We start from the raw sequence: 26,776 nt of genomic DNA on the forward strand, positions 1-26,776 counted from the left end.
TAAGCTATAAACAGCCATATCGTAGGAAATTCACTGAAATATCTTGACAGCTATTCCGGAATAATAAACATATCTCAAAATGTTCCGTTTTTAACTGTTCCTGTAAATCTTTTTGAACTCCCAGTCAGTTCTCTTTGGCAGGAAGTAGATCAGTCTGGCCAGCTATATTTACTCAAATCTCAGAATAGTCAGTTACAGTGATCGTATTATCAGTTTTGTTAAATGTATGTGATACAAGGACAAGTACAAGTGTGTGGATGATTGAACTAAATACAAACGGAAGTAAAGATGGAAACTGGTATGCTTGTGTTTGTTTATGTAAGAGAGAGAGACCTGATCAATGCTTGCTAAGGTTTCTTTGTGCGATCAATCTAAATATCTCATTTAATCATACTTTAATCATTACAAACTGTCATTCTGTAGACTGAAACCTCATACAACATATTAAGCATTGCATTGCATAGTATTGCATACTTCAATGCACATGCACTTATATTTTCACAATAGATATTTAAGAAATATCACAAATCTATGCAATCATCCAATAACCAGATCTTTGATTGTTGATTGGCAATTAATAATCCTCCACAAACTGAAGTCAAATGACAGCAATTCTAAAATTATTTGGGGCAACTGATTTGGGAATAAAATCAGGCTTACTATATACAATACGGTCTCTGGCTAGCTTAAGGTGTATAGCTTGAGTTTGGCAATCGTACAAAGATGAGTTATTGACTTGTCATAGCAAGAAAAGCACAAGTCTAATCAATAACATTTATTATGGTTGTGTTTCATTAAGGTGTACCAGTAAGCCTTGCCAAGGAGCCAGTATGGCACAACCACATAAAACACAGCCATTATTAATGTTATTAGTTACACCTGCAGGTCAAACTGTGAAAAGCTGCACTGGTTGCAGGGAAGAAAGGGCTGGGTCCTATTTGGGATAGCTCACAATATAATGGATGGTTATTGAGTTGAAAATAAAGACCAGGTGACACCTTAAATGAGAAGATAGATGATCATCTGTTCGAGCATGATAATGACCAAGTGGTAATTGCTTCAACAGTACGGTCTTCTGCTTGTACTGCTCCCATACACCCCACCCATCTCTCTTACTGCAGTTTGCAGCTGCCCCCTCAACCCCATAGTAATGTAAACCCCTGCCCTGAGCACAAAGGGAGCCTGTGTGAGGTGTTCACCTAACCCTACCCCCAGCACCAACCTCTCCGCTCCCACCCCAGCCAAGCTCTCTTCCCCAGTGTGGCTGATGTGCTCCATTTGCTGGTTGATGGACTGAGTGGGACAAGGCAAAAGTTCACACACCTTTCCTGTTCACATGGCAGGGAGGCTGGCTTGACCCTGCTGGGCTTGCTCAGGGGCCACCTCCCATGTGCCACTGCTGGCTGCTGGCTGCCCTCCTCTTTGTACTACAATTTGTCCCCTTATTTAGGGCCAGCCCCGCCTCTGTTGTGCTAATGCCATAACTGCTCTCAACTGCGTTGGAGCTGCCATTTCCTTACAAGGGATGGAGAGAGGAGGGGATGTAGGGGGAGGTAAAGTGAGGAGTTTCTTTGTAAGGTAAATAGTTACTACTATACAAGCACACAATGAACATACTATGATTTAGCTAATAAAACCAATTTTGCCAAGGCAAAAATACTTGTGTGCTTGTTCTTTTTCTTTAATACCTGCACCACAACATCCTGTTATAAAGTTGTGGATTGCACTTTGCAAAGGCCACAACTTTCAGGAGTAATTCTGTCCACATGCACAATGACACATCTGATAGAAAAACGTGTGTTTGTGTCTTTAATCAGTATGTACTCAGCATGTCTTGGCAAGAGGCTGCAACAAGCAAAACAAATGGCAGAGCCACCATGCTTCCTCTTTTCCCACAATTCAGCTGTCTCAGTGAAAACGATCTGCCAGTGACTGAGCACAATTTGGCATTCCCGCCCCCTTTCACCACCACCTTCCCTTGGCACACAGACACCCACCCTCTGACCCCCACACATGCGCGCCGCCCTCACTTACGCCCCTCGTGAACACGCTTCACTTCAGCCCAGAGGAATTCATTTTCTAATTTTCCTTGACTGAGAAAACAATACACATGCCTTAACAATGTTGACATCTGTAATGCCTTAAAACATAGTAGTAATGGAGCTTTGATTGGTAGTAAGTGGATACAAGATTACAAACACATAGGGAGCATTTTCACTGTACTGTAGTCTTTATGACCTCCTATGATCAAATATATTAGACCTATTTTAACTTGTTGATGTTAAAATAGGATGGAACCATTGTAATGATGAGTGGAGCAACAATGTGTTTGTGAAGGTATAATATAATCCCAAATGTACCTCTCACATGAAAAAAATGTCATGGTACCTGAAGAACCAAACATTCTAACAAACAATAATGTGTTGTTGTTAGGATTGGATTTCTAATTTCACAGTCTTGTGCATTCTCTGTTTGTGGTTATACACTAACTATGCAGTAACACATTTAGACTTTATATGTGATTTATTTCTTTTGCAATGAAGGTCAGACGGGCCTGGCACACATGACTGAGGACTCAATCTCAGGACACACACAAACTAGGCTAACAAATCTGAGCTGGATGACTGAATGGATGATCCTTGTATGATGGGATGAGATTATTTTACAAAGTATTGTACACATTAAACTGTAGTCAATAAACATCAACTGCTGGCAGCCCACTTAATTTGAAGCATTTTATCATCCTTTAGCAGATTTGGTTCACAGATGTCAAAGTGATAAAAGTCAGAAGATAGCAAACTTAAACAGGGGACGCGGATTGATTCATTTTTTTTCTACTACTGCTATGCCATTAATGCAATTTCCTTAACAAATGATCATTCAGATTTTAGTATTTTAATCTTCAATTTGTGTTTGACACATTTCTAATATTTGCGTTTGTTTCCAAAACTGACCAACCTTATATTACAGTATAAAACCTTATAATGAGAATTTGTTTTTAATGATTAACAGCAAAATTGAAATGGAATATGGAGACCATTTGTCATTTTATATCATATTGTTTGTCATGTGTTGTGTTTGCAGCCAAAAGTGACTGACATGATTTTCTAATTCTCTTTTATAAATAAAACACAATTCTTATATTAAATTATAAACATCCATTTGGTAGACATAATTTATTGACTCTCTAAAATGGTTACAATATTTTTTATCTAGTTGTGGATTAAAAAACTGTTACATGTTACAGCTGCAAGTATGTTTGTGTGTGTGTGTGTGTGTGTGTGTTGATTCTTCACAGTTTGTTGACTGGATCATTTTCACTTTCCTAATCCTTTTTAGGAGCTTTCTTTGCCACAAGTTTCATATTCTCATTCTCTGCAGGGCCGTGATCCAAAAAGAAATCAAGCGCCTCATTCACAGTTTGTCGCTCGCTCATTGTGGTGCTACCACAGAATGACATGTGAGCAAAATTTGTAGGCCAAAGTTATGAGAACTCATCATAACTGATCAGTGTAGTAACATATCATGTTAGTTGGATGAAACCTGGTTAGCATTCACCCTTGTGTTCATTTTATTATGTTATCTTTCAAAAGAAAGGTCAATGGCATTTTAACTTTAGTATATTCAGACACCTGCACTTGGGTAACCTTTATGTGAACAACCAAACTGATTTCTATCACAGTCATAGTTAAAATTGCATAGAGGGCTAAGTCGCTGCATGTGCATGTGACGAAAGAGATTGCGTGAAATCATATGAGGAGTGTGCATGATGCAAGGTAGTTTGCAGACTAATGCCATTCGGTCCTTTTGTTATCCTTAATAAAATATAATGAAATCTGCACATGCCGGAATTTACAGTATTGCATAATGTAAAATAATGTTCCTTTTTTATAAAATGCAACAATTATCTTGTACTAAAGTACAGGAAGGCAGCGAAAGCATAGATGTCCTATTCAGACTGTCTACTATAATGGAAATCACCGATCTAAGGTTACATTCTTCAGGCTTCCCATGACAGGTCCTTGTCTGACAGCACTCATTAACTTGTTTGTCTCCCATGAACACCTCTGTCTGTTATAAAGGCTAATTGTTAGCCAAGTTAACGGCAGCAGCAACTTCCCTTCCTCAGCCGGCCGATTTATAGCGGTCCACATTTTAGCTTGAGACAATTCACACCACTGCACCTGTCACATTCCACATAATAAAGAGGTAGTGGTGGTAATACTTTGACACTTGCTATGCCACTCCATGCAATACATCAACTAAACATAGTTAAACATCAAATAAATATACTCGTTTTTGTTTCTTAAATAAACTGAATTATTTTAAATTTTCCTTTTTATTACTCAACCTCTTATTTTTTATAATGACAATAGGTTCGGAAGAAACCAAACCACATTAAGACTAAAGTTAGCAAGCATAGGTATATATATTATCAATTGCTGATCATACAGACTAATTAGTCCCCCGTTTAGTAAAAACAATAGCATTGTGGCTCATGTGACTGGTTTACATAAGGAAATGGTTCACCAATTATTCAGATATTATGGACACAAGGTCTTAATTTCTCAGTGCAGAAATGGACCAAACATTTGCTGTGATCTCACTAAAGCTGTGAATGTTCAATTCAGGCTTAATTCATTATTTTGGGAAAGACTTTTGACTTTCTTGCTGAGAGTGGTATTGATCTTCTCAACTAACTCTTGGCAAGACAGCAAAAATGTTGACGAATGTCAACGCACCTCAAGTTTAAAGGTGATGCCTGGAAAAATAGGCCAAAAGTCATGCAGTCATTTAATAGTGTAGTAAGGCAAGCCACCACAAAACACACACACAAAACACTTTCTGGAGTAATGATATGAGAATTCTGTGTGACCCTTGGAGAGATGACATGTCCCCCCATGTCCACGATTCCCTGACTTCATCATGTCCCACCATTTATGTGTTACCATGAAATCATCTGTTTCAGGCAAACAAGCTGCTGAGTGACTTATGCCCGGCTCAGCAGCCCAGAGGCGGCAAGAAAGGCAGTCCAATCCTGGAGACAGGCTAGTTCTAGTTCAGTGGCCCACACACCAAAAAAAGACCCCTTCAATCATTCCCATGGTTCTTATTCTGGGCAGCAAGCATGGTGTCTACAGTTTCCCAGGCCCCTCCTAAAAAATGACACATTCTCAGACCAGATGCTTCAGACAGCCAGTACAGAGCTGTGATTATTAGCAGGTCTCTCTTTTTCTGTCCGAGAGAGGGGGGGCGGGCTATTTTTAACCCACGATGAAAGTTTGAATATCCTTCCACCCCTTGAGCACACCAACAACCGCTGCCAGATATTGCAGGGTTTCAGCCCAGACAAGGGATGTCTGGAGGGCATGGCTCCCATTCAGCAGCAAGACAGCACTGTGTCATTACTGGCAATGCTAGATTTACTTTCTCTCAGTTGAATGCTAAAGAGGGATATCGATGAGTGATTGAGAACGCTGTAACATCGGTCTGGAGCTTTGTGAAGGCTTGTGACTGCCGTCTTGTTCTTTTGTTAGCTGGCGGTGATTGCCAGTGGCATTCCAAGAAGCTGTACTTCCCATACATTCCTTCATGTTTGGAGGGGGTTTCTGCAGTGTGGGCTGTCAAGAGCGAGATGTGGATGACAAGCTGGGATCGAGAGCAGAATGAGGGCTGTCAAAGCTCCGCTGCATTAGATCTGATGAAGACAGACAAACGCTTACACACAGGACAAAATAACGCCTGGTGCACAGAGCAGGCAGGATTCATTGTTTTTGGTGCTCAAACTCACTTTGAATGGGGAAATGACTTGGAAACCAAAACAATAATGTTGTGCGATTCCGCTCTGCCTCTCTGATCTGCTGTTCTACTTACAGTTGCTTGTCATCATGAAATCAGTTGATGTTGCACACATGTACTGTAGCATAAGGAATACTTGTTTGCAAACAACTATATTATGAGTGATCAAGCTCAATTGTTCACCATATTTCTGATTTTACAAAACTGATCACACACAGCTTTAAAATCCTTCGAGTCCTGTGTGCTTTCTGTACAGTAGGGGGAGTGATGGGGATTTAGTTTTGAGGTCAGACACAATTACAGTGCATCAATTGAGTCAAAATGGACTGTGTCTAGAGATCTTGGCTGCAGTACAAGGGGTGCACAATTCACACAGACTGTCTGTGCCACATTAGTTTCTCTGAACACTTAATGAAATAAGTATTTGCAAAAGAAAGGCCATTGATGGTCATTGTAATTCCCATGGATAGAGACTAAACATTATACATGTTATACTAGATCTCAGGCAGAAGCAGCCATAAGTCCATAGCCCAGCGCCAGTATCAGCTGAGTGAGCGTATTTGTCAGAATCTCAACTACCACCACAGCTGCCAAATACTGTTAGATCAGCTGTGTGCACACATATATTTTCTATGAACTGTGCCTCATTAACAAATACAGGTACAGATTATGCAAATTGTTTTTGCATGCACATGTAAGCGATACACCTGACATGTTATATTGTTATAACGATGGCTCTCTGCCAAACAGCTAGTAAGAATTCCTCCTGCTCCTCAGACTTCTGCAGGCGCCAGCCACCACTGCACTGGAAATGACTTAGCCAAGGGGAGGAGAGAAGCAAAAGACTATTTTAGGAGTTTGCATAAAATACTGAATAAATAATGACAGGAATGAGTTTACATAGTTCAATGTGAGTTTATGAGAGACTTATAACGCCTGAAATTGCAGAAGGGTTAGAAAATGTATGTTATGTATAGAGATTTTGATGTTTTTTGTGCATTCATTGTTCTGAAAGGGGGGTAAATGGAAAGAACATGCTAAGTTCTGTCATTCTTCTTCTCTCTAAGGCTCTTTCCCTCATCTCTCCATCTCTCAAGGGGAGGAAGGTCTCAGAGTTTCTCAGGAATGTTGACTTCTCTGTGCCTCGGTCCCCTGGGGGACGTTGGTAGGGGTCTTGACCTTTCTCCTCCTGAATCCCTGGAGCCTATCAGCTAACTAAGTTAGCATGAGATAACTCTCTGCTCCTGTCCCCCCATTGCAGACTCTTCTCTATACATTATCTTGACAACAATGTCTGTTCACCCCTCTTTTGTCGGATACTCACAATCACAAGCAAGCTCAAATGCTTTACATCCCCAGATTATTATTTTTTAAACAGAATTATGACCCTGAAGTCCAAAAACAATCTGTTGATCACGTGAGCAAAAGTAATTATTTTATTGTTTGGCTTTGTTTTTATCAGCATCCGTAGTTCATAGAAATCAAACCAGCTGCGGGGAAAAAACTTTTAATGTCCTTCAAAGCCTATAAAACTTGAAAAAAAAAATTGCCTAGCTTTTCATTTCCTTATTGAATGGAATAATTGAGTGCTCAGATTAACAGAATTATGACATTGACGTCCAAGAAAATCATGTGAACAAAAGTCATAATTTTATTGGTTGGCCTGTTTTTATCGGCATCAGAAATTTTCAGAAATCCAAAGAGCTGCAGGAAAAAAAAAAAAACTGCACTGCAAAATACAAAAGTTTCAGATTAGCTGTGGCCTCATAGAGTTAGATGGGCTGGAATATTTTAATTGATGTGTGGTATACTTGCATGATTTATTGGCACAAATTATTGGGGATTGGTCTGAAAAGAATGTGTGACATAAAATGTGAAAAAGTCAAGGGGTCTGAATACTTTCTGAATGCACTGTAATTGTCTACTCCTTTTTAGAACTTCAAACATTTCATTGTCACCTTTAAAACAGAAACCTTAAATGGAAAGCAGACTGATAATATAGCCACTGGCCATTAGAGCTGAATGGCAGACCCATTCTGTGACCTGCCCATGTCATGCAGACAATATTTATCAGGACCATGAGTTGAAGATGACTGAGCTGCCTCCTGTTTGTTGTCTATTTTCTCAAGCCTTTCTTATTTCCCTGTAAGGTCAGTAACCCTGCAATTTTCTCCCACACACTGGTGAGTATTGCCGGGCTATAGCACTGATCAACCTCTTGTTCTCTTCACCCCTCACATTGCCTGGGGTGCTGCTTGAACTTAGGGACACACTTCGTCCCTCAGTGGGAGAACTTGGAATCAAGAGGAAATGGGCTTTTTCCCAAGGTTTGGACAGACAATGCTAGAGAGGACATGAGGATTGGCTTAAAACAGGACGCATGGAGATAAGAGGGGCTAAAAGAAATAGACAAATGCTGTTTAAAAGGGTGTCACTGCAGAGAAGACGTTAGTTAAAGAATATGAGTGCATGGACATGGTGACTTTTAAATAGCTTGAGGGTAGAGTTGCTCGATTAGAAGGTCAAAGAGCTTCAAATAAGAGAGGCATCTATGAACTTCTAACCTGAAATCTGGATTTGGTTATTTTGTTACAAGTTCTTCTGCCATAGTTTCTCAGTGTACCCTTGTTGTATCATGCTAAATATGAAACCACAAAATACGGGCTATTATTTATTATTTACGATTTCCATACTGGAACTGAAAAACAAAGGAAATCATAGTCAAACAAGTCCATACCTTGTTTAAAATGAACCACACAATTTTTCCTGCCCCTCACTCGAGCCATTTAATGCTCGTCTCTTAAATATACTAGCTGCCTACAGACGGATATTACTCATAACTTCAGCCCCTGCCAAGTCCTGGTCTGAGGGCCATTAAGGTGTTCAAAGTCAGCCATTCATATTTGTGCTGGATAGTCTATTTTAAATATTAAATATTCCCCTGAATTTTTTTAATGAAATATAGCCATGGTAACAGAGTGCACTGCATCACACCTTAACATACTAAAATAAGCCTACTAGGCATCATTCAACACCTTCATTTTTTCCCAGCAGGTATAGCCTGCTATATTTGACTCTTGAACAATTTGAATTAGAGATTTACAAAAAACATTTTGGTCAACCTCCCGTGGCATTAATTCTTCTAACTCCAGGTGTTGGCTCCTAATGGGCAGCCATTGAGTTGGAGTCCATCTACCTGTTTATTGGTTTGTTCACTTTATTCCAATTTTTAAAAAAAGTACTCGTAGCAGAGTATAGATGAGTTTAAACAGAAAGCACAGCAAATTTTCGCCTTGCATCATTTGCACAAATTTGACTGCTGCTCTCTTCATTGATTGATTGAAATTGTTTATTTTGAATATGTAAAGAACAGAAACAGCAGACAAGAAATAATAATTAAAACAATTTGTGGTCATTAGCCCTAAAGAAATAAAATGTGCACTCTTTTATCCGGCAGAATTGTTCTAGTTCTGCAGTCCCAAATATGCTGAATGAAACTTCCAGGTATAACGGAAACATTGAAACCATGGTTGCTCTTCATCATGAATATGTATATATTTTATTTAGTGACACTAATTCTATATAATCTGTTATATGAATTTGATGCTTCACAAGACAACCCGAGTGTGTGATTGGCTACTGACAAAAAGTGTTCTAGCTTAAATTTTAGAATGCATGTTGTGACACCAGTTTTGGTTTTAAAGGTGAAATTCATAAAGTAAACATGTCGCTGGTTCCAGTCTTGCACATATCTCCAAAATGTCATGCATAAAGCAGTAGCATACATGTTCATTTCTTAAGCAACCATATACATATCAAGACCAAGAGGCTGCAGGTGTTCACTCTAATCTCTGAACCAGGGGATTTCACTCAGCCATCCCTCCTTTCTGATCAAGGGTAATCAGTGAAAACAGCTGTTGTCAGTGGTAAAAAAAACAAACAGTTGGGACTCAAGGTCACACTGTTGCATATCCTGAAGTCTTCTTCAGTAGTCACTGTCATACCCTCTGAAGAATGATGAGTTTGCAAAGACATAGCATCTCTCAGCATTTAAACTCATTTTTGCTGCTTTGAATTACCAAACTGTGACACATTGCAGTGGAAGTTCAATAAAGGAGTGACTGAAACTAGCTTTTCTGTGTGCTTGTGCAGAAAGGCCCCTTGGGGGTGCTTTACCATGGAAGACTCTTTATATGAGAGTCCGGGGAGTCATGCACGCGGATGGAGTTACACCAGGCCCCTGTGACCTCGGAGTCACAGGGCTAAATGCAAAAGTGACAATGTGGATAATTGCCTGCTAAAGATAATGGACTGCTGATTGAGATCAATGACTTTCCCAAACACAGAAGGGGTGTAAAACTAGTACTGAGTGAATCCAAGGCTAAAATGTGCAGCAGCACTGAACAATAGGCGGCCTGAAGTAATGGAGATGCTCTGTTGACCAGAAATGTGTAGAGAGACAGCTTTCTAAACACCGATGTCACTCACAGCAAACGCACATTCACACTCTCACGCTTGAGAGCTTACAAACAAGGAGACAGGCATGCATACACATGCACATTCACAAATACTACAAGTGGTACATGCAGGAATACTGTATAATCTACGGCTTGATCTTAATTTGCAAAAATTTGCTGCAATTTAGGTTTTTATAAGAAATGGAACCAGTGTCTTAGATAAAAACCCAGATGTTTCCCAGTGGAAAGATTAAACAATGGCTCTGTGTTGGCTCAATATTAATCAAAATAAAAGAGCCTTTGCACAAACTGAGATATGCACCCAAAAATATATTTATTCAAAAAAAATCGTATGCTTACTTGGATTTGATCTAGCTTTTGAAATCTATTTATGACACCCCATAATGTGAATGGAAAAATCTATATTTCTGGAGACTCAAATGTGTTTCATCCATGAGAAACGCTGTGATAAGTCAGTGGAAAACAAGTGTAAAGTTGAAATAATTTGAACTATAAGTGCAGCAGTAAAATGTAAAACTCATGCAACATTCAATTTCAAAAGTAGTGCTTCTACAAGGTTAATGACTATTCCATAGAAAAGAATGGGTGCAAGCCACCACAAACCCAATTGGTGGGTGATCAAGTATGGAAGTCATATACTGCCTGTCTATTATATGTCTCTCTGTACACAAGTGTAAAGTGTGGCTGTGGTTAAGAAGGTACACATTTCTCTCACTCAGGGATTTCTGCTTTAATTGCTAACCCAGGTTTCCTCCATAAGGAACAGTGTGTTCTCACATGGTGGACGTGGTTCTCTTGAGGGAACTTCTGCAAAAGTAAAATCATATTCAGTGCAGTTGTATTAAGAAGGGGACAGTGCAAATTAATAAAATGCATGATAACACATGGGTTTAAAATGCTAGAATTAGCATATTTTTAATCTGTAGTCCCCTGGCCATGGTGTTAAAAAGGTTTTTAAAATACAACACACGCAGAGCAGAACAAGACACAGCACACAACCAAAAAGATTACCAACAAAACATAGAACAAAGCAGAACAGGTTATGAGGTAAAACAACAAAGCATGGAGTACAAAGATAAAAAAAGACACAGCAGTAGAGAGTAATAAAAGCAGTAGTGAAATAAGAGGAACAAATAAATCAAATACATATATCTACTAAGAGAACAGAATATAAATATAGACTATAATAAACTAACAGAATATATACATAATAAATAGTTTGAGTGCTGGCATGTTTAACCATCTATTGTTTTAGCTGCTTAGTAAAAGACTTAGATGTGTTTAATTTTCTGAGATGGTCTGGGATTGATTGAATTCCACTCTCTTGACCCTCTGACGGACCAGGCCAACTGAATAAAAGAACTAGTAAAAGTATGATGTAAATATTGTAACATAGCATGAGTTTGGAGATATTTGATGGGATTTTAGAATACCTGCCTTTTTATTTTTTTCTCTAACTCAAACAATGGCTTCTGGAGGCATTAGTATTGTGAAACCTGAGACAAGTTAGTTAAAGAGCTATGATGAAAAGCGATGTTATTTTATTGGCTCATTGACATTTAAATTGCACACAGTTCGTAATTGCACAAAAAGAACACAATTAGATGATCCAGCCACAGAGAACTGTGGTTTAGGCTGTTACAGATTTTTTTAAGAGGCTAGCCACATCCTTTGATTAGGAGAAGACTTATGGAAAAGTGACACAGCGGGATCCATCTATCCTCATCACCCACTTAATACAGAGAGACAACAGATAGCTTGCTTCAAAGAAAGTAAGTACAAAAAGGAATTGACCTTGATTAGAACTAATGTATGGCAGGAAAAGAAGTGGTGACACACCGAGGCAAAGTTTAGCCTGGCTGGGATGCTGGGGTCTTAAATGAGGGAGGTGGAGCAGGGCGGGTATATTGATGCTTTGGGGCTTTGATGTAAACAAGATGAATATCTAGCATGTTTATGCTTAAATTTGGTGCCCAATTGTGAAAAGATTGGTTACAAATTGAAAAATGAGGATCAGGTGCAGAGTCTGGGAGTAATACTCACCTCTCTTGGTTGAAACTGCATACTCAAATGCTTACAGTACATACACACACATGCCCACAGGCACAGAAACTCCTCATTTTTGTTACGTCCCCTTCAACAAGCCCCATCTGTCCATCAGAGTATCCAGAATCCTCTGCAGGTCCACAAAGCTCAGCTATAACTTCACCGCCTCTGCCAGGCTGGTGGACGTTTGGGTTACACAACTGCTTTTTACTTTCACCAGCCAAACGTGTGCCCATAAACTCTCTGTAAATGTATTTTTGTCACATATTTAAGAAAGTCGTAAGAGTATTTATAGAGCGTCCGTAGTGAGGAGGGGAGATGGAGTCCTAACTTGAGCTGCACTGCAGCTACCCTCTGTCCTGGGAGAATAAAAACATCTTGTTTTTATTACTGGGGGGTCAGGGGTGGGGGAGGGCAGAGGAAGAGGGAGGAGGAGGAGGAGTGGAGGTAGCAATTTAATGTGTATGTTTGTCTGAATGTTTCTGTGTACATGTGTGTACAGTAAATGTGTGGTGTATGTAATTGTCCACAGAGCAACTACCATGAGCCCTGTGGGGAGATGGTTCAGAGTCTGTGCGGACAAAGACAGAATAAAGAGCTGATGACATCCACATGAAAATCATCCCCCTTTTATGCAGAGCTATCTGTCACCAAAGAACTGTGGTTGCTGACATTAAGAAGCATTCAATTTAGTTTGTTTAAGACATCTGCAAAGCAGCATGTTGCTCTGCAAATGTGGTAATGTGGTCAATAAGTTTGTAACTTGCCTCTGAACCTCAATATAATGCAAAAATACAAAGCACAAGGAGAAAACGTCTGTATGCTGCATTGCCTGACCTGGCTACCCTCCTGCTGTCAATCATGAACTGCTGATAATTCTCCAGGCCCTGTTTCTGCAGAGCTGGCTTTCTCAGTCTTTGTGTACAGCCATGTACATTACATACTGTATGCACATAGACACACAAAAAGACACATTTGAAGCATGACTAACAATAGCCATCAATTTTAACTTAATTTGTGAAATTGTAACGCTCATACTCGCTTACTTACTTTGACTAGAATCTTGTACCTAGAATTCTACTGTTCTTCTGGCTTGGTTGGTGGGAAATCGGTAATGGCTCCTGGTGGGTAAAGGGGCTCATACATTCGGAACAGACGTGAGCTAGCGAAAAAACGTTCGTAAAAGATCGCAAAAGAAACCCAATTTGGTAGAAACAAAAATAGTGTAGTATTAAAACTGAGGAGAAAGTGGGGAAACGCAAAAAAAACCAAGTGATAAAACATAGTTTGAATGGACCCAACAAAATAGATGTAGTTTCATAGGGTTACCCTATTTATTAAGACAGCTACGTTTGTTTTCCTTGTTGAAAGATGATATGACTGAAACTTTTGGGAGCAAAGTCATTAGACTATTTGATGAGAAGCAAAGGTGTTTTTTAGTACAGAAGGACTTGAAAAGTGTCCGATCCTGTAAAAACAGCACACAAACACACCCACAGAAACAATCACATCCTACCTGAAACACCCTGCCATTACCAACAACATGGGCGATACCGCTGTTTCCTCTGCTTCCTATGGGCTAGGTTTTATCACTTCACATGTGTGTTTATAAATGATAGTATCTAGTCATACAGCAGGAGCTGTAAGACACAAAATCCTGCCTTCTTCCTGAAAATGTTTTCCCTCTGTCCTTATCACACATGGCTTATCCCCTGTCACAACCACAATATTGACTGTCCATCTCCACCACATCAATGTCATCATAATACTGTACTGTATACAATGTTCAAATGTCTGTTTTTCAAGAGCAGGTCTCTTCCATTATCTGTTAGATGTTTGCTACTGTGTGCTTTTATCAGATGAATGATTGTATATCCAGACCCACACTGCCATTATCAACAAAGTCAACAGCTAAATATCACTGCTGCAGAAATTAACACCAACTCCAAACCAAAGTTGACAAAGTCTCTTAATTAAAAAGCTTATATGAACAGTAGTTCCAAAGGCAGCACGACCGGTGTCTCCTTCCTGTGAAGGCTCTTTGAACACAGCGGCAAACACGTGTAGTGGAAGTGTCGGAAACAGGTGCTTTGTGGCTCAGGCAGCTCTCTCTGTTTGATATCCTTTATAAGAAACAGACGGTAAGTGCCGGGCGTGTCCATAAACACAGCAAGCACAAGCCTGTGGAGACCACTGCATGTCAGTTCCCCTGTGCTATTAGATGGTGAAGGATAGGGTATTGCGACACATTTATTATGATGGAGTTTTAAGGAACAAGCATGGATTAAAAAGAGTGAACGTTGGTGTGATCCACAGCTGCATGAGCTAATTTAAATAAATCTTACAATATTTCTGTTGCATCCACTAGAATAAAAAATAAATTAATAAACATAAGCAACTGTGAGTTATTGATACAATATTTTCTTGCTAAGCTTTTAGTTTTGTACTGCTTTTTAGGATTCCCCATTCAATAGGTCTGTCTCTGTTTTTATTCAAAATGCAAACTGCCATTCAATTGTGGTATGTGTGTCAGTAAAGTAAAGATAAACAACCCAACTGTCCTACAACATAAGTACACACATGGATGTTTAAATTGAATGTTAAGCAACTTCTTTTAAAACACATTTTGAACACTCAATTGTTCCCAGAAGCAAGAGTACATCCCAGATCTCGTGTCAAGAGATTCCTCTTTCGTAGTAAGACATCAAGGCTGAACGTGTCACTCCACTGCTTCCCCAGGGAGAAGCGGAGGCCCAGAACTACTGACATGCTCGACCTCCACCCAAATGATGCTGGCTCAATAAAAATAAATCGCTTCTGATGATGTGTTAATCCGCTCTGACAAAGCGTCTCGCCTCAGAATTAAGATGTCATTTTTTATCACCAAAGTGACACCTGTTTATAATAGGAGGCCTGGAATGACTTATGTGCCTGTTATTTTGCCTGTGAGCAGAGAAAGTGAGGGTAACTAGGCTGATACGTGTGGCCTTGTATTTCACCATCCTTAGAGCATGGTTAAAATGTGCTCAGAGGGGAATGCTATGACATTTTACTATAGAAATGAATTCATTTGAACAGCTAGATTGGGATCACATTAAATTGGCAGATACCTCAGTTCCCGGAAGTTCCTTTCATACCATCTGTCATAATAAAACCTCATATAAACTCTAAACCCAAAATCTAATATATGTGAGAAATCACTCCAAAGATTGTTTACACCATCCGTCATTTATTAAGACTTGGCTTGGTTGACTCTAACACAACAGTACAGGACATACACTTTTCTTGCTAATTGCATACGCACACGGCACACAAAGACTGCTGCCACCAACGTCACTGAATGATCAAAATCAGCTTCCTGTGTAGCTTAATGCTTCAGCTTTGTTGCTGTCAGACTAAACTTTGGGGAGTCGGAGCATGCAGTCCAGATGTGAGCAGAGGTGTCCGCCCTCTTGGGCTAATCAGATTGATTAGGGGCAGTAATCTGGCGGGCTGGCACTGGACTCTGCACTTCATGAGGCTGAGCAGTGAGAACTCACAAGATGGCTGGATGTTACACAGTCCAGAGCAGCATAGGCCTGCGTGCTCCTCCAGTGCACTGACGTGAACGGTAAGGTAGAGTGTGGTTCTGACTATAGTATTGTTTGCCTGTTTAAAATCAAAACCGCAGACTAAAAAAGACCAAGCCGCACTGGGCATTCTCAGACCAGTCCTAAGCATATTTTTATCCTGTTTTTTTTATGTAATATTGAAATAATTTGCGTCTTTTCAAGTCAACTTCCTTCCATCGGATGAAACTTCAAATCAAAGCAGTCAGCTTATAAGAGTGGAGCGCAGCTTATAAACAGGCGCAGCAACAGGAGGTCTTATTCAGCTCCGGCATGAATTTCAGACTTTGAATCCAACTCATTGAAATGATTTGAGAGGGATGTGGGAACTGAGATAGCAGTGCTGACAAGCTCACCCAATGATCAGAAAAGGAAATGCTGCTCTCAATGACCTTACTGTTACCCTCAACAACGGCACATAAGTCTCCTCTTTCTGATACCGGTCTGGGTCTGAAACATCCAATTCAGTCCCATCCCAGGAACTAGCCTTCCTCTCATTTCCTGTCTGCACAACAGCCGTCGCCTGTTTAAATTACGCCCCAGTGCCTCCCGAGTTCCCCTGCACATAGCTACACTCTCTCCTGCTCTCTCTCTCTCCCTCTCTCTCCATCCCTATTGGCTCCAGCTGCCTCCCAAGCCATGTTTTTCTGGAAAGACCACAAGATGCTAACAGTATTGCAGGTTAATGCCCTGCAAGCTCCAGAGAACAACTGATATAAACAAATAGATTGTTTCTTACTTGAAAATGGCAGGAGGTTTTAAAGGAATAGTTTGAATACTTGCAACTCCCATGTGTGTACAGTAAATAGAAAGCTATAGGCAGATGCAGGTTAAGTTAGCTTAGCTTAGCACGGAGACTAAAAATAGCTAGCCTGGATCTGTCCGAAGGGAACAAATCAACATACCAGGCCCATTTAAAGGTCTCTTATTAAACAACACCTTTGGTTTCATCTGGTTTCTATGATAACGCGGTAAGTAAACAGGCCGGTCTCTGGCCTTTGCTCTGCATAAAGGGAAGGCTGAAGCAGAATAGATGCTCAGTGCCTCATCACGCTGCTGCCGTTTGTAGCATAGTGTAGATATGCGGCGCTCCCATAGCAAAGAATTTAAAAAAATATGCTGGCCTCAGGAAAAAACAACGCTTTGAGGGACACAAAACTAACAGGTAGTGTACTCAGTGCATTGTGGCTGATTCAGTTAATCTAGACATAAGGTGCAGATGGATTGGTTGAAGACTAAGTAGAATTTCAGTAGACCAAGATTTTCTTTGGTTGACTACAGCCTAAGCACAGATGTGAGAGTGGCCTCCATTTTCTCATCTAACACTTGGCAAGAATGCAAATAGACATATGTCAAACTATTCCTTAAGCACCACTGGTTTCATAAGATGAATGAAAAAAATATATAAATTGTAACTTGATCAACGAAAAGATCCATGAATAATATGCATAATGCCTACTGGCTGTGGCTCACTCACTGGTCAGGCACGGGAGGTGACCAGTGGCCAACAATATCAGCTTTGCACATTTGAAGCTTCGAATGGCAACAAGGCGTAACTGTGTGAACTTGAATTTGAAACCCAAGATCCCAGAAAATGTGACATACAGTACATCCGGCAGGCCCAAATGAGTGCTTGTTCCTGTGACAAACTACAAGCAGTTGAAGTCAGAGTTAATTTATACATCCATAACTGAAATCCTCTCCTCTGTCTGACCTGGTCCAGCCAACCTCCCCTGAGATCCATATTAAAAAGTCATTACTGAAAGCTTTTTGTGCAGCCATTGTCTCAGTGAGTTGACCCTCAGCAGAAACAACACTAGATAAACAAGGTGAAGCATATGAAAACTAATCAACAATGTGGCTATAAAAAGGTCAATTTTGGAAAGTGTGAAGAGATACTGGTGAAAACCCAACGCACTCATTACCTCCATGTTTTAACCGCAAACGTCCCAGAGCACAGATGTTGTCACACAATTTCACTACACACATGCTGCAGCCGCTATGAGATGGACATTGTTACTTTAACAAGGAATGATGTGGCTTTTAATGAAAGTACGAGAGTTCTTTAAGCCCAGACGATGTGGCTAATTCCCAGGAAGGCAGTTAAAAGTGAATTTATTGTACTCGTTTACATTTCAATGCTTGTTCCAGAGAAATCAGGGAATTATAAACCACGGGTCTATTTTTCTCCTCTCTGAGTATGCATAAATGTGGAGAGAAATGCAGCCAGTGTTTTACGTCTCCCCCATTGCTCTGACTGCACTCTGTGGACACTGGGGAGGAGGGGGGGCATTGGGGGCGGGGGGGTTCTACATCTCTGCTTCTCTAGCCTCTGTAGCATCCCACACACACACACACATACACACAGACATACACGTTTGAGACATATTTTGTTGCATAGCAATCATTTTAGACTCAACAATACAGTGCCTCCTCTGCTGCCTTGCTAAACCATTTAAAATTGTAATTTGCAGAACAAATACTGTAAAGTTTATGTCTGAATGTCATGATATTTTGTGTAACCAGTATATTCAATGTGGATTTATGTGCATATGTGTATATATATATGCCTCCACAAATTGTTATACGTGCGTACACGCTCAAGTAAAACACGGGTGGAGGTGGACTTTTAGATGAATGTTGTTGTGTGGGATATTCCAGTTTAGTCTCCAAAAAGAACCAACACATTAGTCAGACAGCAGATAAGTGGCTTTCCCTACACAGCACTTGCCAGAGACAAGTTTGTGGGTCCCCTTGGTCAAACCACCCACTGGCAGTGGCTCACTCACTGGTCAGGGAGGGTCAAGTTAACCGGTTGCCAACAATATCAGTTTTGCACATTTGAAGCTTCGAATGGCACCAAGGGGTAATTGTGCGAACTTTGATTTGAACTCTAGATCCCAAAAATTGAGTACATGATGTCTGTAAATTGCTCTCAGCTTGCTTCTGTTTACAAACCCAGTCAGTCTGTGTTCACTTATATATATATATATATATATATATATATATATATATATATATATATATATAAAAGAAGTATAGTTCAATATACATTTTCAAAAGGTAACAGGAAGGAGAATTTTAATGGAGAGCATGTAAAGACAACTTTACAATAACGGTGATCAGGCATCTACTGAAGTTTAATTTCATAATTTAGCAAGATGGATATAAAAATCTTGCCTTTCTTACCTTTAACACAATCATCTCAAAATACATTTGTGTACATTTGCTAAAGAAGTTCTGGAAGAAATTGAATTGCTACATGGATTATGTTCACTTGCAATATTTTTGGCAGTCAAGGAAGAGTAATATTTCTCTATTGTAAAGGGGTTGTATGGAGGGGTTCAGGGTGAATGGTTAGCTGCACAAAGCACAGAAGTTTGGTTACAGAGGCTGGGCTTTATGTCCTGCAGCCTAAATGTTGTACAGTTCAGTCTACTAACATGGTTAAAGTTAGGAGAAAAATAAGATTTTGGTTAAATATTTAGTTAATGCACCCGGTCTCATGCCTCAAATGTTATCACCCACCCTCACCACCTCACTACAACATGCATATACAAAAATATAGCACTTCACTCAAACATCTTAATGGAAGCAATCATTATGTTTCTCATCGCAGCGTAAGTGGGAGAGCAAATTATTATTAGTATTATTAAACGTAATTTCTTAGAGATGCAGGCTTGAATATAAAAGGCTGTTGTGCAAATGTAATCAAGGCAGCATCCTAAACAATATTTCCGAAACTGCAAACTACGTGTATATGAATGGGATTTTTAGGTGAGGACTGCTTTAAAATCCTTTTACTGCACCAAAATCTGTACAGTGCTTTATGTAAAACTAAACAGGAATTGTCTGCATCCGACAACTTAAAAGCAGAGTAAAAACTCTGCAACATTGAGTTTTATCATCATCATAACTTAGATTTACCCAGGGTATAATCTATATAATTGTGGTCAGATGACAGTCATATGGGAATCGCTCTGTATATTGTTGTCTCTACAAATAGGACAAGAATTCAATTACCAAACCCTAACATATTATTACTGTTGTTCAGCAGTGTCTCTATGAAGACTTATACTAGCAATGCAGGTCTTTTTTACCACAGAGAACAGACAGACTGACATGGTGGCCAATAAAATCAAAAGTACAACAACCCCTGTTGGGTTTCATGGTCACATTTGACATCAATCACTGATGTCCAGGGTCAGCAGTGCGATTTTGTCCGCAGGACTCCTCTGATCACTCCCTCACACTCCTCAGCAAAACAGGCCTGTACATCAATACTTCACTGGGAGGGCACTTACTGGACATGAGGTCGTTATTGCTGGAAGAAAAAAAAACATCTTCGAGCAGTAATTCCGCTGGAGGTCTCTTTAACAGCTCTCCTCAGTCTATGAGCAGCAAAAGGGCAAAACCTGCGAGTGGGCTTTTCTCTTTCTGGAGAAAGAAAGAAAATTGTGTTGACTTTGGAGTCTCCCTTGTTTCTCTACATCACAGGAGTGAGGGGTCCAGTGATTTTTATTGGGCATACGGCGGACATTTTGATTTCGGCAGAGTACTTTTGACTTTGATGTCAACCACTGCAATTTTCCTTGCATAAAAGGTTGTGACACGTCAGGGTGGTATGTGCAATATTTACTGTATTTCCCTCCTTGTACCGTACTCTCTGTCCCGAGAGACCACTTAGGTGTGAGAGATTATAATGGAAATGCTCAATCACTGAAGCTCCTAAATCCACACAAACACTCACACACACACACACACACACACACACACATACACACATTGTGCAGTACTGTGTTCACACCCCATCTTGTCTTCCATCCTCCTTGACCTTTTGGTTATATGGTCCATGAACAACTTTCTGAATCCTCTCAGTGGTTTAGGACACATTGCCTGCAGTTCAGCTCTGAAATGCCCAAAAAGTACATGGGGAATTCCCAGCATGCATTGTAAGAGTGTATGTACTGTATCTATATTACCAAACTTGAAATTGTAAGTCAGACTGCGAAATGTACACTGTCATACAGTATAGTATCATAAAAACCACTACAGTTACTGATTATATGCAGGATTAGTTCATATTTGACACGTCATCCTCTGGTGCCAAAATTCTGAACCCGAACCATGCCCATGTGTTTTTGTTTTTCTTTTCTTGCGCATGTGAAAGACCATTTGGAAGCAATTTTTCTTTGTTAATATGAGTATTATTTTAATTGTAGTAATTATAGGTTAAACTGTTCGACCACTCGCAAGGTGCTCACCAGCTTTAGACAAGAGGACAACTTGACTCCTTTCAGTCCATTTCTCCTCTCGTTTACTACTTCTTTTCCCCTGGAAAGTAAGCTTTTCCATATTAAAGTGACTTTATTATTGTGCTATTTTAAAAGTCAAATCAACTTTTGCACTTGTAATGATCCTGTGAGTGTGTTTTGTCTTTTTTCTTCATAAATGACACTAAATAATACTTCAGTTTTACATTTATTGACCCACAGTTGGACTTGTTTTGTTGAAACATAGCTTTAACATATATTGCGCTGTGACAAATCAGCATTTGATGGGCAGGAAAAGCTCTGAGGAGAAAGTTTTTGGGAGTTCAACTGTTTGCTTGCTAACTTTTTTTACGGGTTTTCTCTTTCTGTGAACCCTAAATCACAACAAAGATATAGTAGTCCAGCATAAAGTCTGGTCAAATTTAACATTCAGCAGACCTTGGGTGGTACATATTTCACTTACGTGAAGCCTTGTTAAAACTCAATTATGTAAAAGACTTGCCTGTTTAAAGTGAACTTGAAAAAAATAATCTTTTTGCATGAAAAATAGTCTCCTTTCTTGTTTGTCCTTGCTACCAGATAGCTGTATGAAATTAGAAGCAAATACTTTATCTGCTTAAACCAGCCCTGGAGGCTCATGAAGCCCTTTAAAGTAGGATTTTCAAGAAAATTGTTTATGTAAACTGTATTAGGTTTTTTGTGAGAAAGTGAAAGTGGTAATTGTCCACATTCCAACTGTTTCAACACATAAACTATGGGACCATCAAGCCGTGAACAACCCAGCTGCTAGCAATTTGTGTAGCAGATAATAATCAGGCTACATGCAAAGCAGTGTTTCTCTGTCAGGCATTAAGGCTGTGGCCCATGCTGTAAGGGATTTGAGACATTTAAAGGAATGGTTGGTTTAGTTTAAATAACCTTGGACAAGAGGAAAAACTAGACCTCCTCTGGCCACATTAACAATCTCACTCTGAGAGCAATCCAGATCATTTATTAAGATGAACCAGAGCATGAGTACACTCATACTGTAGTCTACACAAAGAACACATGTGGCATATCATATATTATACAGTCAATTTTAAGAGGCCAGCAGTGAACATTAATCATAGATTCCAGTTTTAGAAATGATCTGCAACCAATAAACAAGCTTGTTAGAGACTTTTTATAGAACTGCTTGTTTGTCAGCTCTTATTTAATAGACATTGTGGTGGATTACTTTTAAGAAACAGAAGCATTTATAGGCAGCACACGATTTATCACTGAGAGACACATTTACAAAACCCAAGTTTAAACAGGACAATAACACAAACACGTCTAATGACAGGTTCTCAAAAGAAGCTATGGCAAAAATCTGAACGTCTTCACCACGTGCAGACACAGGCAGCAACTGCAGTGTCCTCCTCTGTGATTTATGTCCATGCGCACAGGAACCTCCTGAGCACATGGTAACCTCATGAACAGCTGGGCGAGATATTTGATTGGTTGTCAAGCAGAACCCGTAGACTGTATTGTATATCTTTTCATTGGTGCTCTATTCTTACATGAATTATCTAGTTTCATTTGGGTCAGATGGCTTCTTCAGAAATGCCCTCAGCCATCAGACTGCTCTAATGTTGCCACAAAATTATTTATATTTCTTCAGTAAGAGAAGCTCCTCAAAATAAAGCTGATCGAGTTACTACCTGTGGAGTAAGAGTAGATAAGGTAAGGTAGCAAAATGCTAAAAATGATAGACTATTAACTATTACTACTACTATAACTATTATTATTATTAGTATTATTATTATTAGTATTATAAAATCAAACAATAAAACATTTTCAAATCACAGATATGACTACATAAATAGGTCTACATAAAGTTTTCCATCATTCATCCTGTTTGTGCAAATTGAGGTTGTCGAGTAGCAGCCAGCACCATCTGATACAGAGGGAGATGTATCGGGTCAACAGAGCTGCCAACGATCTGGATTTTTTTTCCCTCCGCTCCGGCGCTGCCCCAACAGGTGCTGCTTCAATCGGAGAGATTAGGTGATCAGTGTCCTCAGATTCCGTCCCACTTGGAATGTGGAACATGCAGAGGAGGACAGGCCTTTCTCGGCTTCCTGAGGGGAGGTTAAGGTAAGGTTGGCAGCTGGATGAAAGGGCGAGGGTGATACACTTTGATGCCATGTTTTGAGACTAGGAGCCAGAAATATAGTTATTTAATTGACAGAGAAGTAAAATGAAAACCAAAGGAAAGATGAATCGGCAACTATTCTGATAATTGATTCATCATTTCAAGCCATTGATTGACCATTGATCAGACAAAAAAAGCTGTCATGCAAACATATTCAAGAGGATGTGAGAAGGTTACATAATCAAGCACCACTTACTCTGATTCAATATGACATTGGACTGCTGCTTTCCTACTTAGACGTTAGATGTCCAAGAGAAGATTTTTTCTTTTGTTTTTAACAATTCATAATTTTGTCTGATGAGACTATGAGACAACAACATTGCAGCGATGTAGCCAGATCATACTCTTGCCTTGCAATGCAAGAATATTATGACTGTGACCATGACAATAAAGGTCCCCTAACCTTAACAAAGTACTAATTTTAACCCAAATAAGGCCTCAATCATAGTTTATTTGCAAAAGTGAGAATTTAAGAAAGGTTGGCACTGGATGTGTAAGAGTATTTGGAGAATCGTTCAATATAAAAGTTCTAGGATTGCCCTCAGTGAAGGCAAATAAGTAAAAAAAAAAGACAGCAGTGTTGGGGCTGTCCATAACCGCAAGGTCCCAGTTTGAGTCCAGACGGGAGCCCTTGTTGCATGTCCCCGTTCTATCACAATAGCAGCCGATGAAAACAGCATAGTGACCATAAGAAGTTGAAGCAACAAGTCCTCTAAAGTAAATTACAAAATATGTCATTGTAACTCTCTGTTAGGACGACACAGAAAGCATTTTTTTATCTGACGCCCCTATCGGCAGGATGACTTATAGGTTAGGGAAAGATCATGGTTAAATTTAGAATAATAGCTTTGTTAATGTGTGATAAAGATTATGGTTATTAAATCGCAGGTTTGTTTCAGGATACAATCTGTCCTGCATGAAGTTCTGACGCGGTACACATACACACACCACCCAAACCTCCCAGGTATACTGAGCTGCTGGTCGATTGAGCAGATTAGGATGGACATTTCAAGTATAGGACATTCTGCTGTTTAATAAAGAGTTAAAGTCTGTCAGAGGGATTGAGCAAAGAGACAGTGACGATACAGTGAGGGTACTGACGGGTCCTGTGGAGATGGGGTTGTGTAAAGGAAGGTCACACATGCTTTGTGTCCCCCAGGGAGTCATGCGGGACGAGACAAGAGTGGTGCCTGCGTTTGAGGTGCAGCTCCTGGGCGCCACACAGATGAGCTCATGAAACGCTATGCTGTCCGCCTAGCCGGGGGTGGGGCGTGGAGGGTGAGAGGAGAGGGCATCCCTGCCATCAATCACCCAGGGTGGAGCTGGGACCCACTGCTCCCGGATCAGCCAGACGGACAGGAGGAACATGGGGCCAAGGCCACATTACAGGCATTGAGTGTCCCCCCCCTCAAAATGAGAGGGTGGGGATGGAGTCAAAGGACAGAGGCTGAGGGGATAACAACCAGGAGGTGTGGTGCCAAGTAACTGGAGAGGTGTAGCTAAGCGTGGAGACAAAGTGAGGAGTCAAGACAGGGGCAGGGGAGGAACACTTCTGAGGGAGAGTGGCCTGTGAAACTTGAAGACAGAGGCAGAGATGGAAAGAGACAGACATTGTCAGAAGCCCGGCTTACGATTTAAAGCTTAGTCCTCATGAACTCATCACCTTTGGTCACATGTTGCGTAGCTTGGACAAGAATGCTTTCTATTTCTTAAATATGTCCATGCTTGCTCAGAGCCAGCAGTCAGTCAAGAGCAATTTCAGGACCCCGTTATGTGTTGGCAGGAGTGTGATCCACCCCTACGTGTTGGCAGCAGTTACAGACTCCGGGTGAAACGGTCTGCCGGCACACAGGCTCACGCTCAGGGTATCTGGTGTTGACAGACAGGCAGCAGACACACCAGGTACCAGTCAAAGTCCATCAAGAGGCAGCTCTGGAAATTCATTCAAATACAGACAATCCTTACAACGTGGAGAGTGAACGCTCATATTACTATGAGCATGAACATTCACTATTGTAGTATTCTCAAAAAACTTATTTCACAAAGAAAGAAGAACATTTGATGTGTAATTTGTTTTAGGAAATGAATGCTATAATATAGATTTTGCGATTACAACCAAATAAGTCCTTATAATATTTTTTTCACAAAATGTGTAGAGCTACGTTAAACCTATCACTCATCACCTGTAAAATCTAACAATTCTATAAAAAATGTTATGTGTGATTGACTCAACCATGCAGTGCTACTAGCTGAGTGTAACACTTAATTTAGTAATGAAATAAGTCCAGTGGCTGAAACAATGAGGAATGGTTATAAATAAACAATAAATTAAACAATTTATTTTTAATTTAAACACTTTTAATGACTCTAAAGGAGCAGGGTAAACGAAAATCCTTCTATACAAATAATACTGTCTGTGACATAAATAAAATAATAAATACATTCACATGTACCTTCTTTACTTGTAATAGGAAAAAAAGTATGACTTCAGAGAATATTTGGCACAAATCACAACTCTGTAAAATTAAATGCACATTTCTTACTAACCTTCAAATTTCAGTATGCATACTTTTATGTACAATCAAGCATTTTGAAAAATACAGTGTTAGTCACTCCCCATATTACATGTAGATTTGTTGTCTTTGCAAAAATTGTATGGTAACCCTTGCACGCTTTTTAGAGGGAGCACCTGTGATGCATAAATCTGTAACAAACTCCCAGACTAGTATGTTACATTTCTAATAAGCGTCACCAAACAGGGAGGGGGGTAAGTGAAAAAGAATGGCTACTGTATGGGTTTGTAATAAGAGCCAGCTGTGGCTGGCAATGTGGGCTCTATGCCGGGAGCATGTTGTTGAAAGAATTGGGCCAGGGAGAAGCTGGCAGGCACATCATAAATTCTGCTTGTTGGGTATGGTTGCTTTTTTTGAGGATGCTTGAAACAATCAAATTGTCATTTCATTAGTGAGAGATCCTTCCTGAGCAGACAGCACATGATTTGACAAATGGATGTCTTTAAGCACACACGCTGTGTACAGAAGAGAGCAAAATCTCACATTACCTCAAGGCTACATGTATTATGTAGCTTTGTTCACCTGATCTTTTTTCTTTTGACAGTGACAACCTTTGACTGGGAACCGTACACTTACTGGTGTGGTATTACACAACAAAAGTGTGCATTGGAAGTATAACGGAATAGAAACACCACAGAATTAAACTGGTTGAAGTATAATAACGTCTGAGTCCTGTCCCAGTCACCTTAGTGTTCTGATCCAACAAGTTGCTGGATATACTCCAGAAAGCAACAGGACCAGAAGCAGAGCCCCAGCGATAATTCTGGGAAATGGGGTGGCATTTTACAGTGCTAAACCTACCCCAAAAGAATTTGTCTGTGTC

Source organism: Perca flavescens, chromosome 12 (assembly GCF_004354835.1).
Source record: "Perca flavescens isolate YP-PL-M2 chromosome 12, PFLA_1.0, whole genome shotgun sequence".
In the NCBI taxonomy this organism is placed as follows: Eukaryota; Metazoa; Chordata; class Actinopteri; order Perciformes; family Percidae; genus Perca; species Perca flavescens.